Raw genomic sequence first — 15,534 nt, 5'->3', positions numbered from 1 at the left:
AAAAATATTCGCTTCTGGAATCAAATCTCGAATGCGCTGCGATGAAGTGACGCAATTCAAAAGCCAACGAGTTATTACTGTGCTAATAAGAAGAACGAGTACAAAAAAAGGCGCCCAAAATTTCGAATTGCATTCAGTGAAAGTTTGATATTGAAGTAAAGATGAGTCGAATACTTTTCACCTTCCACAGAATTGAAATGCACAGCCTCAGCCTTATCTCTGACATACTTCACAAATAGCGCTCCACTGTAAAAATAATCAAGTTTAACCAATGGAATTCAATTTCAGATAAGAATGTGACAGCAAAACCCTCAAAACAGTACGCCTCTCAAAAGCCACGAATTTCCCAAAACCTCATGCGATCATACAACATAATGGTATAGGTACACCAATTAAAAAAATTTCAGTTATTGTCTTTGCTCTCATAATATCAAATAGATCTTAAATTGTTTTAAACTTTTAAAAATTTCACCTTTTTTTTAAAAAAAAATAACCGCAGTACTTTTGCAGTAATTATATATAGATATTTTTCATGCTTGAATGTGTTATGGCAGAATGTAAATACTGCCATTCTCTTTACTGGAAGAGAAAGGAATATGATTGCCAGCTTATTAGTTAAAATTATTACAAAAGATAATTACTTTCTTTCTTTGATTTTTTAAAGCAATTTGTAAGACAGCATTCAAAGTTTAATTTTGCTTTAGAGGAAAACTCTAGTATTAGATTTACATTCTTAGATATTTTCTCCTATGACTTTAAACAGCATTTTAAAGATTTCTGAAAATAATAAAAGAAAAAAAAAATAAAAGGACTGAATGAAGGAAATAAAGAGTTCATACTGCAATTCTAATCTTTTTTTTTGTTTTGTTTGTTTGTTTGAAAAAGAAAGAAAGAAAGTTGAGATCAGAAGAGCTTGGCACTGTGAGGACGATACAGGGAAAGTTTAAAATGGAGTATTTGATCGAGATCTTTCTGCTTATTTATAATTAATTGGATATTTAATTAATTTATAATTAATTGGAATTTGGATAACTTTAGTATTTTGAAAATATGACAGTATTGTTTTTCAAATCCTCGGATCCGCAGTGATCGGCGTGGTTGATATCTTCTTGGGCTCTTCAAAATATGGCTATAAAATGAAAAATGAAGGATAATTTCTGTTGAATGTGATGATCAAGTGTAACTGAAACCCTGGAGTAACAGGTTTTTGAATTTTATTCCAAAATTCTTTAGCATCTTAGAAGTTTTTGACTTTCTGAAGTGTAGTTGTGGCAGAAACGCCCACTTGTTTAGGTAGCCATTTTGTTGTTTGTTTACCATTTTAGAAACTGCTATCGATATCTGTGTTCAGTGCATGAACTATTTGCAGGACTTATTTTGTGATTTTTTACCAATTTTAATTTCTAATTTATGGAAAGTGTCCATAAATGTGGTGAATATTAGTTGACAACAAAATTGTTTGGAAAATATCAGTTCTCTTTAGTGCATCTAATTAGAAGAAATTCTTGGACAGTTTTTTACATTCTTTTCTAATAATTCAAATTTAAAATTGGGAAAGCTTTCCAAACATTTTGTTAAAAGCTTACTTAAGCTTTACTCTCTGTTGCACTAGAAATTTAGACTTTGTGGGGGGAAAAATGGAATCAGACATAAACAAGACGGAACACTTTGCTGATGATAGTGATATTCTAACTGATGATGAGAATTTATTTTACTCGTCAAAAGGAGCGTTAATGATAATCCCCGATACACCAACTCCAATTAAAGGATTTAAAGGATTGACATATAAAGACTTTAAAAAATCATCGGATTCTGATTCAAATGAGATAATTGAACCGTCAATGCAGACGGACAGCAAAATACAAATGGCCACAAAACGGAAAAAGAAAAATGTAAAAATGAAAACAGGGGAAAATCTATCTAAAGATAAAAGACCGTGCATTCCTCGTAAAGGCAAAGAGAAAGAAAGAAATGATGGTATTGCAAATGCTAAAAAGGCAAAGAATGTGGATGCAAGTGAAAACGTAATACCAGATGAAAATAAGCAACCCTTTGGACCATTGGGAATATTGGAAACATTTGAAAATATTATCAGTAAATATAGGATTGAAGGTAACGCGGCTGAAGAATTGAGAGACTTATTTTTGAATGTTTTGTCAAATTCTTCAGCAACCAAAATGAATTTAACAGATGATAATCATGGACCAAGATTCGCAAATGTGGTGAAAAATCTTAACAGTGATGGCATAGTGGAAAAAAAATTCCATTAAAACCAGGTTTAACGTTTATTAGAAGGATCCAAACCTCTAAAAAGCTGTTGGGGGAAGAAAGGAATCAAATTCAACAAAAAAATAATTAACGCGAATGAAAACGATAATAAAACAACACCATTGCTAAGACCTAAAGCAAACCTGCCTACACTGGTGGTTAGACCAATTACAGAGACAATAGACTCATCGATTAAAATGAGAAAGACATTAGAAGCGAATATCAGCCCAAAGGGGATGGAAATTAAAATTATGGGTTTGAAGCCAGCAATGGGAAATGGAGTTCTGATTCAAGTTGAAACACCGGAAATGGTAACAAAGTTAAAAGATACTATTAACAGTCATACAAATTAGCAAAAGGTATGCAAGGCTACTACTCCACAGATAAGAATGCCTCAAATCCTTATATATGATATGGAAAAGAGTGAGAGACCCAGGGAGGAGGAGGAATTGGATTTTCTCAATCAAATCAAGCTAAGCAATGACATAGTAGGGAATATGCGGGTTCTATTTAGGAAAAAAGGAAGAGGCAGCTCGTCTCACTGGGTTATAAGTTTGGACCCGAAAGCGTTCCAAATAATTAAAGATAAAGCAAGATTACAGTGTGGTTTCGGATCGTATAGATTTAGAGAATTTGTGGAACCTCTTAGATGTTTTAAATGTCTCAAATTTGGGCATGTTCGATCTAAATGTATGTAAAAAGAAGATAGCTGCTCCAAGTGCTTGGAAATGCATAACTATAAAAATTGCACAAAGCAAAATCCATAATGCAGAAACTGTAAAGGGTATCGCAAAAGAACAAAATTTATGATTCGAACGGATCCTATTGCAACATCGGAGCATTGCCCTGTGTTTATCAGGGAGGGATATCAGTTGATTAAACAGACAAATTATGAATAATAAGCCTTCCAATGATAATTCTTGGCGTGTTATTCAATATAATATAGGTCGGGGTAAATATGCGACAAAGGAATTCCCAAATTTGCTTGGGGACAATATTCCAGATGTTTACTTGTTACAAGAACCATGTACAATGAAAGGAAAAATGATAGGACTTCCCCTAGGATGGAGAATAATTTCCCACCCTTACGGGAAGGCGATTATAGCAGTAAGAAATCAAGATATTTCTGTTTTGACAAGATTTACTAGCGAAAACATAGTAGCAGCCAATTTATCAGTGGGAAATAGTGAAATTACTATGGTATTAGCATACTTCCCACAGACTCACAATAAAGAAGAAATCTGCAGAGAACTTGGAAATCTGTTTGAACAGTTGGGGACATCATCCATACTTATTGGAGGAGATTTCAATCTTCATAGTCGTCTGTGGGGAAATAAAATTCCCGATCATAGACCACAAGATGAAGCCGGCTCGTTTATAGAATTCATTTTTTAGAAGAACCTTGTTATTTGGAATGATCCAAACTCATTGCCAACGTTTCAATCTGCACGTGGAAGAAGCTGGATTGATGTCACCTTATCAACTAAAGACCTGCATGACAAAGTAATGGGCTGGAAGGTAATCCAAAGTACTCTGAGTGACCATGGCTTTTTGGATTTTCAAATTAATATGGGTGGCAAAGTTGTTTCAGCAGAAAGATTTAAATTAAGCAAGTGGAAAATTCGAAAAATTAGTTCTAAAGTGGCTGAAAAATATGCTGATATAAGAGAAACAATGCAAAGGATAAAAACTAAAAAAGATTTAGAAGTTTGGGTAATAGAATTTACAGAATTCATTCAAGGAATCAGCCAAAGATCGAACAGTAAAGAGACAAATCATCTCAGGGTCCCCTGGTGGGACACTGAACTGGAGAAACAAAGAAAACTGACAAGAGCCTTGCGGCATAGATGCCAACGATGTAAAAACACTGAAGAGAGAATGAAGAGAAGACAAATTTATAAAAAGAATGAATCAATATACAGAGGAATGTTAAGAAAGAAAAGTATTGAATGCTTTGAAAAGTTATGTAGCGAAATAACGAGAATGGACCCTTTTGAGCTACCTTATAAATTAGCAGCAGATAAAATGAAAAGGAAAACAGTTTTGCACGGTGTCAAAAAACAGGATGGTACAAAAACCAAAAATACAAAAGAAACTATTGAAACTATTGCGAGATGCCTTTTCAAAGAGGAACAATCCCAACAAGAAAGTAAAAAGCAGAAGAAAATGAGGAAAAGTATTGAGTTATATAAAACAAAAGAAAAAGATAAAATATTCACAATAAATGAAATAAGAACAACGATTAATAAAATGGCCAAAAAGAAAACACCTGGATTAGACAACATCCCAATGGAGATGCTTGCTGAAATTAACAGAAAGGATCCATTCATACTTTTAGAGTTATACAACAAGTGCCTAGAATTAGGTGCGTTCCCTAATCAGTGGAAGGTAGCAAAACTGATTTTAATTCCTAAAACTAATAGAGACTTAGAGGATCCTAAATCCTATAGACCAATTTGTTTGCTAACAACAGCAAGTAAAATCTTGGATAAACTGATAAGTCAAAGAGTACAGCACTTATTAACGGCACAAAATAGACTGCATCATGATCAACATGGTTTTAGATATAACCACTCTTGTGAAACAGCCCAAAATGCACTGTGGAGTAAAATAAAAGGTGCGATGAATCAAAAACTAAAAACAACAGTTATGTCTTTGGATGTAGCTGGAGCATTTGATTCCGTATGGAGGAAAAGCATTTTATATGCCCTTATAAAAATGAATTGCCCGAGCAATCTTTTTGAATTTATTAAAGATTACTTAAATGAAAGGAAATGTATTTACCAAGACGGAGAGAATAATTGGGAATTTATAATGGATAGAGGAGTGCCACAGAGCTCGTGCAGCGGACCGTTATTCTGGAACTTGGTTATGAATTCTGCATTTAAAATCAATCTTCCAGTGAACTGCTTTATGTAGGCGTATGCCGATGATGTGCTACTAATAATCTCGGGAAGAACAAAAGATGAACTAGAAATTAAAGGAAAACAAATAACTCATAGGCTAGTAAAATGGGGCAAAATTCATAAACTTGAGTTTAATGAAAGGAAAAAAATTCAAATGCCTATTACATTTGGAGAACGTTTAAAATTAACAGATCCGCCTAACATAAAAATGGGCAATAACAATATAAATGTGTCAAATCAAATTAAATACTTTACATGGGACATGGGACAGTAAATTAACATTTATGTCACATTTTAATAAGGTCAAGAAAAAAGTGGATGTATTAACATATAAACTAGTGACAGTTGCGGATAAATTTTATGGAAAAAGGAAATACCATCTAAGAAGAATCTACACTGGAGCCATTGAGCGATTTGTTCTTTTCGGGCACGGAGCATGGGGACATAGGCTAAATCTAAAGAAAATCAGAGAAACATTAAATTCAATCCAACGGCGCCCTCTCATCATTATGTCTGGGGCTTATAGAACCATTTCTACAGAAACCCTTCAAGTGATAAAGGGAATTTTGCCAATGGACCTCAGAGGAACGGAAATTTTCACTAAATTTCAAATAAGAACTTCTAGTAATAAAGTTAAAATAGGAAACAAATGCTTCAGCAAAAAAGGTTATGAGATGTATTTTGACAAATTCGAACAACATCCTGCAGAATGGTTTATTCACGGTTTTCAAATTAAAATCCCAGATATGGATGGAATAGAAATTTTTACAGATGGTTCAAAAGATGAAAATAAAGTAGGTGCTGCAATAGTAGTATACTACTATGGGAAAGAGATCGATAAAAGTCTTGTGAAATTATCGAACCATGCCACAAGTTTCCAGGCAGAAGTGCAAGCTTTAAAGATGGCCATTGAATATTGTGAAAGAGTGGAGGACGGACAGACTCAATTTTTTGCTCAATTTTTTCAGATTCTCTCTCAGTCCTACAAGCCATACAATCATCTCACAATTGTAATAAGGAAATATGGACGATAAAAGGAAAGATAAAAAGTGTAAAAACTAGCAAGTGTATAGAGTTGAATTGGGTTAAGGCTCATATTGGGATATATGGTAATGAAAAGGCGGATCATTATGCAAAGTTGGCGGCACAGAAAGAGGATGTTGATATGGTTGTCCCCAAATCAAATGGTGTCTTAAAATGGGAACTAAGAGAAGAAATAAAGCTGCAATGGTTTGACAGATGGTATATGTCCAAAAACGGAAGAGTAACTTTCGATTTTATTCCTAATCCAGAGATAAAAATAAGAAGATACCATCCACTGATAATTCAAATTATATCAGGACATGGGAGATTTCCTGCATATTTCCGAAGATTTGGAAGAATGCAGGACAATAAATGCATTTGTGGAGGAATCGGTACTGTTTACCACTATTTAAAGGAATGTATTGAAATCTCGGAGTTAAGAAAAAATCTGAAAATTATAAATAATGACTTAAATACAGTACTGATGGTACCAGGTAATCTTAAAACTCTGAAGGACATGATGTCAAAAATTGTCAGTTTTTTACCAACTATTTGAGAGTTTGTAGATAAGGAAGAAGGACAGTAATTGACCACTTGTGGCCAATTACCTCGAGGAGAATGTCAGATTGACAAATCGGTCAATGCAAGGATGGACAATGCTCAAGATAGCAGTCGGCCACAACAAATCCTGTCGATACTGCTACGTTCAGTGGTGGCGGGGTGGTCGGCTGTACGCAAGAAGAAGTATTGTTTTTCATGCTTTAATGAATGTGTAAAATTTGGTTGAATTCAAATGAATTGTTTGTGGCATGTGGAACAGACATGCATAAATGCATACATACATGGGGGGAAAAATGAGAAAAATTACAAAAAAAAAATGAATTTCTAATAATTGCCTTCATAGCTAAAAGAGCGAGAATGAGTGAAATGTTTTATTTACATTCATCAATGCATAAACAAACATTTTTATCCAAATGTTTTGCAGAGAGCTCATTTTTTAATTAAAAGACACTAATCGCAAATTTAGATGCAAAAATTTATTTCAGAAATGTAAATTTATTGAATGCAGAAGAAGTGCAATATGCAAATATTTGTCTATTAATACATCGTGAAAGAAATTTGCTAATCACGAATAATGTTATTCACATTGATTGTTTGATATTTGCAGCTTCGACTTTACAAAGAAGAGAAGAGAGTCTCGCGAAACTGACCACTTAAAATATCTCAGAGAAATTCTGGAATGCTGAACAAGAAAATAAAATTCTTTGCTTCTTATGCTTTCTAAATAAATAACACATTCAGTAACAAGGAAGGTTTCGATATACCAACGACTTGTACTGTAAGTAATCGTAATGCTACTATAGTTGTAGAAAATTACAAACATCGTTTTCCGAATTTTCGGCATCTTTTTAAGAAGTTTGTTTAGTGAGCGATTACAAACCACAAGATCCTTATTTTAGGTATAAGGCATTATACTTGTAATACAAAAATTGTCAGTTTCGCTTATTTTTCACAATCCTTCAGTCCAAAACTCAACTTTCCAAAACCGACAGTGAAGAGGTTGTCCCCACGACATATCTGGCATACATACAGATTTTGGAGAGTTCATTTACTGCTGCAACAGTTACAAAGATTAATTATGCAATCAACATTTTAAATAATTATACGATAAGTAAAAATTTTACAACTGAGCTTTATTTTAGATAACTCAAATTCTCCTTTTCAGAAAAATATAATTTGATCAGATGAATGCAGCCTTAATAGAGAAAGAAACTATCATTTTTATAACGATAAAATCCCATTATTTATACTAAAAACTCATAATTAGAACAAGTTTCTGCAGATGTATAGTGTGGGACTGTTGGGAACTCCTGCGTTAGCTGCGTTTTGTACAACCGACCAATATATTAAACTAATTTTGTTTGGCATTGCGTCTGAACCAAGACATGAAGTGATTTCGATCCCCGCCGATGAATTTAAGAAGACTGCCTTTAAGTTACAGATGATCATAAATGTGAAAGTATTGTTAAAAGAACACCATTTCCCATAATTGCCAAAGGTATTCGTTTTGAACAAGTTTTTAAGCACTTGTAGCTATTGGTTAATAAGCGAGGACCGAACTCGCAACATTTGGGTTCGTAGCCGAGTAAAAAGACCACAAGACAAAAGTAATTACTCGTGTCCCGTAGCTGTTATCTGGCTTATAAAGCTTCACCGCATAACAAAACCCAAGTCGCTGATTTACTCTTTCTACAGAAATGTATAATCATAATCAAATAAGAGACTCAAAATATGTAAATTTAAGAAAAGGCGTGCATTGGCGAATTGCCATTTATACAACCTTTACCTTTGGTCGTCAGACTGCAGGAATTTTTCACCTCACTTCCATTCCCCCTCTTTTTCACTTTAGAGAAGGAGTGACGCCACTTACTACGAAATTGCCTATTAGTTGAATTAGTAAAATGCAGTTGAAAAATAAAAACGGCAGTAGTTATTCAATTCTCCAATGAACACCTCGATATTCCCGTGAAAAAAGGTGTTGCACCTCAATCCGAATTCAAAGAACTTCGGAAAGTAATTGTAGAGTTATTACGGCAGATCTTGCCTCGCACGGAAATTTTGTTTTTGTAACACAAAATTATTTGCTATTTTCTTTCATTGTTTAAGAAAAGGAGTAGAAAAACTTTCAAATGCTCTTACATATCTCTTGCACATGGTGCTTTCCACTATTTTGCTAGTCTCCAGTTCGATCCTGGAAACCGACCAAAAATTATATATATATAGTTTATCTTTTATTATTACTCGACATACTAAATAAGCCATTACTTACGAATTCGACCCATTTCCATATATCATAAAATAAAACTTGACGTCAAAATATCTATAAATTTAATGGACATTTTAAGTGTCCGGATATTGCACATGCGCAGGTACCATCCGTATTCTTAGCATTGTGCTTTTAAACGAGATTCCCATCGCATTTGATACCAGAAGTGATTAACCGTATTAAGAATCTTACACCCCGACGCGTCTCGAGGTATGTGTGGCCTTCAGGATAAAACGATAAGGTGCCTTTTGCTGGTCTTCATTTCGAGTCTGGAAACCGAGAAATACTTTTATATATTTATATTCTTCTATTCATTATAATTTTATATACTAATATATACTTTTATATATTAGTATATAAACTTATACTTTTATATACTGGTTCTGCAATTACAGCGAATTAGACAAATATGCCTACCTCATAAAATAAAAATTTACGCCAAGAGGTGTATAAATTTAATTGAAATTTTAAATGTCTAGATTTTGCACATGAGCAGAAATCTTCCGCATTCTTAGCATTGTGATTTTAGACGAGATTTCACTCGCATTTGAAACTCATAGAGGTGAATCCTATTAACAATCTTAGACCCATATGCTGCTCGAGGTTGTTTGGCTTGGTGGATAGAACGACATGGGGCTTTCCGCTTGCTTTTTGCTGGTCTTCAGTTCGAGTCAAGTTTTATTCGTGTAGCTCGACGAATAGTTTTATATATTTTTATTCTTTTTTTTTTAAATTTATTTTTCATTATTATTCTACGTACTAATTCTACGATTATTACGAATTCGACCCATTTTCATACCTTATGAAACAAAATTTGGCGTCAAAAGATCTATAAAGTGAATTGAAATTTTAAGCGTCGTGATCTTACACATGCGCAGAGATCATCCGTATTCTTAGCATTGGGGTTTTAGACGAGGTTTCTATCCATTTGAAGTGGTTAGTCGTTATCTTGGACCCTTGAGCTGCTCACGGGATGAGTGGCATTGTGTCTTAGAATTATCACATTTATATTTTTCTGAAAATACAGACGGGCAGACGGTCCATCCTTTGATGGATTTGATCAAAGTTCTATAAATGTCTATACTACAGACGTTAAGTTTGTGCACGAATTTAAGCCATCTAGCTCTTTTAATTTCGTAGTTATCGAGATGACTTATACTCGAACAGCCGGGCAGACAGACTTCCCCTCAACAGCGTTTTCCAAATTTGATAGAAATCAACGAATTTCGTGTCAAAACAGTATACAAAATTTCACTCCATTAGATCAAAGCCATTTTGAGTTATCACAGACCATTTTCAAAAATGTGAACTCGAGATGTTGGGGAGATCTGAAACAAGGAGATTCTCCAACATCTCGAGTTCACATTTTTTGAAGACTGCCATATTTTCTCCGTATTTTGTATATGAGAAAGTAAAACTTGTTGTTATGCGACTGAAATGGGCGGAGTTACAGCTGTTCAACCGAAAATGAAAGCGGTATATCATTTTATTTTAGGAACAATTTTAAAATGTTTCAATGAAATTAAAAATATCATTTTAATTTTGCCACTGGTTTATATATTCAATAGAAAAGTATAAAATAACTATTCAACTTGTATGTAGACAATAATAAAAACATAAATATATTCTGCCGGATGAAAAGGGTGGAAAAGTAATATTTTTTATTACGAAATAAAGAAATATATAAAATGCAATTACAATCAATGATTTTAAAACAAAGATTCCGAAACAAAATATAAACAAGGGTAACAAAAATCGTCTAGCTTTGCTATACCATCACGATGAATCCAAAAGCCTCAAAAAAGAAGATGAATCAATTCGACCTCAAAATTGAAGTGAAAAATGGGTCACATTATAAAGATTCCCCAACACTTTTTTAAAGCATTTACAAACATTTTTTTTTTTAATTTAGAAAAATTCATAAAGATAGGAAAGCGAAAATTGAAAATGCGAATCTCATATTTTGTAAGAAAGAGTCAAGAAAGTTGATCACAGCAAATGGGTCATCCCGTGAAAAAATCATAACAAGTAAAATAAAGAAAATAATTTAACATCGCCCTGAGGAGGAGGACTGCCGAGTGAGCAGAATTATTAGTTTCAGTATCGCGAGAATGCCACTTTTCTGCGGTCCTATCCTGATAAGGGGTGAGAGGTCCGGTCATTCTTTGAACTTGATGCTATTAGATACTTTTAAGTACAGATTTTTTTTGTGTGTGTGAGTGTCGTTTCTGACCCTATTGTAATGTTTCGACTCCAGATTGTGCGTTGATTGCTTATTCAAGTGGCAGAAAAGTTTTTAGGAATGGCAGGAAGAATACTTTGTATAATATCATTATATGCACCCGAGATGATCTATCATTATTAATCCCAAAATGTTATAAAAAAGTAATGTTTTAACATAAAAAAATTATTATTTTGTAAAAAAAAGTAAAAAATGAATGATTAAATTTTAAAAACAGAAATCTTCCACTTATTGCTTGGGCCCCTTATATAAAAATGAATTTCACGCGCTGCCGTACCGTTCATCCGATTGCGATAAAACTTTCCCACTTTATGGCTTGCACTTGTGCGAATGTTATAGGCATAGCACGATTGTTAGTATTTATTTTGAACACAATAAAATTTACAAACAAAGTGTTTCATACGTTTCTATGGTTCAACATTATTTTCAAACTGACAATCGACAAAGAGTCATCTACACAAGATATTGTCATTCAGCATGTACAATGTTTTGGCTGTAAAGAACCGCAAATATTATTCAGAATTTATCTCACACATAGGCAACAGAATTATTATTATCGATGCCGATCAAGGTAAGTTATATAGGATGGAAATTTTCCAGTGCAAACAGTCATTTTCTATTTATTCAGTGAATCGACAAACGACATTTCGGTTATATAAACGTACATCGTGTTAATGGCTTCGTCAAAAAATATGTCTCCCAAACGTTCGTCACTTAGTAGATCTACCAGGCAGCACGTAGAAATAAGAAAATTCGATCGTCTCAAACAAATAAGGAACGACAAACGAGCGTTGAAGCAGATCGCTTACGAACTGCAAATTCACGTACTTCAGAATCTCAAGATTATCATGCGGCAAGAATCGAAAGACAATGTTTATGTGTTACCTAACACGCGCATCAGTCAGAAGACCAACATGCGGCAGGAATTGGGGCGACTATTCTTAACGGTAAGTCGAATGGAGATGTGCTCATTCTCATTAACATGCTTTTTGATTTCAAATTACTGCAGTTCATTCGATTTTGCGTTCTCGATGACCACCAACAAGGTGCAAGGTCAGTCACTTCAAGTGTGTGAATTGCATCTAGAAAATCCATGTTTTCCACATGACCAGATTGGATTTTCTTCCAGCTGTGGAAGTAGGATTTAGTTCACTATGTGTGTCTAATACTTGTTTAAAAAAAATGAAACGACAACAGATGAGCCGGACAACACCACGATATCTAATAAAATAAAAAAAAAAGACTAAATGTGAGAATACATTGATGATTAATCAAAATATGTCCACTCTGCAACAATATGTAACCAGTATTAAATGAAAAGTTTCTGTAAGCCATGATTATCAGAAACAATGCAATATGATATAAGTGAATATATACTGAATAATTTATTAATAAACATTTCACCTCTTATATAAAATTTTGTTTCTCTATTCCTTTGTACATGATGTCAAATGGCATGAGAACAACACTTTAATAATAATAATAATAATAAATAAAAAACATAATACACATATCAGCAAAAAAATTTTTCATTAAAAATGTTTTCAATCAATTTTGTTTTATTATAAAAAAAATTATCAATCGCTCTTTATTAAAATGCTGTTGAGGTTAGAAAAAACAGTAAAGAGGCAAACAATAAAAAATACGATCTGTTGTCCTTCATAGGCAACAGTGCCTTAGGTGAATATTTATATATACACACAAATACATATAATAAATTTAATTAATTAAAATTATATTCATTTTAAATTGATAATGCAATGATGTATTTCTTAATTTTTAAACCTGAGACTTTTTGGCCTATGGATGTTTGAAATACTACAATCTTTCCACAAGCTAATTACACATGATAAGCTTATAGGTCAGGGATGGCGAACCATTGGCACGCGGCAGAATATTTTGGGCACGTCACCGACCAAAATAGTTTGCCTTTTAGTTCAAAATAACAAAGTTCACTATGAAGTATTACGAACAAAAGCGAGTGATCGGTCACGGTGCGCATATTCCCATTCCCTGCAAGTGCAATAAAAGACAGAATTAAACAATCGACGACGTCTATGCTTAAATATGTTAGCAAATATTGTCATATGAGCGCGGCAAGTTACTCGGCTGCAAATGTCATTGATCAGCATGACAAGCCTTTTCAAGAGGTAGAGTTTTTGAAGGAAGTCTGGTTAGTACTAGTTAGCATGCGCGTCCTCCCTTTTTGAGAATTTTGATAATAAAAATAACATAATTCAGCGCATCTCTATCCAGAAACACAATAAAAGAAAGAATCTTAAGACTGTCCGGAAATATAACAAATTAAATGAACTGCGCTCCTTTTATATCGCTGTCTCTTGATGAAAGTACTGAGATCACTAAATCTGCATTGTCGTGGCTGGTTCGTGAGTGCTTTGAATAAATAGGCAAATAGAAAAGTTAACAACAAATTTATTGCAGATTCGTTCGAGTTTCTCTGCTCAGTAACTCTTTCTCCTCCAACAGCCAACATTCGAATGACATCACTTTCTTAAATTACACTCGTGCTAATTGTCCAGCGCCATCTATGAACGTTTATTTCCTAACGCTTCGAAATCCAAGCACTACACCCCCAACGTAAGAGTAGTGTTTATATGAAAACATAAACATACCTCTGAATTAAAATTATGAATTGGATTTTAAAATGTATCTAATAACATCAAATTATCCAAATAAAAATAACCACAAATGCAAAGTTAACTCGAATGAATAACTAATTACTAACAAACATTTAAGAAAGCAATGTGGTAAAATAAGAAATGCACAATTGAATATAAATACCATTTTGATAATAAGAAACTGACTTATCAGTTAATATACATTAATATATACTTAATAATGTATATAATCAATAAACACAAATTTATAATGAATATAATCACTTAGTAAACATTAATACATAATTAAGAAAGAATTTCACTTGACAAACATTACTCAAATGATATTTCAAATATAACCAAAACTGCTGAATGAAAATTTATAACACTAGAAAAACTTATATTCCTGTAACTAATCTTATTTCAAATAGTTTTGCACATTATACTCTTAACCAAACTTGCGAATACCAATTATTCAACGTATTAAGAAAATGATAATAAAAAAAACATTAAAACAAATATACATAAATATCAAGCACAAATTATTATTATTTTATAGTCATTAATCCCATATTGATATATAAAACAGAAAAATGATATTAGTACTAAAAAAATGTTTTTCAGTCTATTTTGGTAATAAACGTGACAGAGCATCAGCATGCGGCATGTTAGAACCAGGGCAATGTTTTAATGTTATGTTGAATCTCTGCAAGGCATATACCCACCTTTGTAGTTGAGATGACTGAGGAACACAATGAATCACAAAGGGTTTGCTCATATTCGGGGTGTGTAGAGTAGGAGCGTAACAATGCTGATTTTAATTTTTCAAAAGCAACACTATGCATTTCACACCACTGCAACACATCAGGGCTTCTTTTCTTTGTTAGTTCCGTTAATGGAAAGGCAATCTCGGCGAAATTCGCAGTATAATCACGATAATAGTTGAACAGGTCAAGAGCACTACGTAGTTGTTTCTTGGTTTCAGGTACGGGCAAACGAGAGATCGTTTCTAAGCTGGATCAGCTTGATGCTTTCCTGAGCCAGTTATATGTCCCAGGTATGAAATTTCAGATTTCGCGAAAGCACACTTTGAAAGATTAACAGTGAATTGCAGCTCTTCCAATCTATCCAGCACCAAATGAAGATGTTTCAAGTGAGAGGGAATATCATTGGAGAATATAGCAATGTCATCAATATAAGCACGGCAAAATTCTCTGTATGGCGACAATGCTTTGTTCATTTCCCTTTGAAAAGTTGCAGCTGCATTTTTCAGCCCAAAAGGTATTACCTTAAAACGATATTGTGCTCTATGGGTCTTAAAAGATGTATAATCCCGCGAATCTTCTTCCATGGGAAGCGAATAGTACCCCTTCAAAAGATCTAACACACTAATCACATTTGCCTGTCCTATGGAATATATTAATTCTGTTGCGTCTTCCATGGGGAAATCGTCGGTTTTAGCCGCTGCATTCAAAGCTCGATAATCCACGCACATCCTTATAGATCCATCCTTCTTGTTTACACAGACTATAGGATAAGCAATGTCAGCTGAGCTCTCTTCGATTAGATCTAGTTTTAGGAGTTCTTCGATTTGGGAGTCTATTTGAGGTTTCAACGCTTCGGGAATCCTGTACACGTAAGGTTTTTTCC

Source organism: Argiope bruennichi, chromosome 8 (genome assembly GCF_947563725.1).
Source record: "Argiope bruennichi chromosome 8, qqArgBrue1.1, whole genome shotgun sequence".
Classification (NCBI taxonomy): domain Eukaryota; kingdom Metazoa; phylum Arthropoda; class Arachnida; order Araneae; family Araneidae; genus Argiope; species Argiope bruennichi.
The sequence above is the reverse complement of the archived record's forward strand: the minus strand, read 5'-3'. Positions refer to the sequence as shown.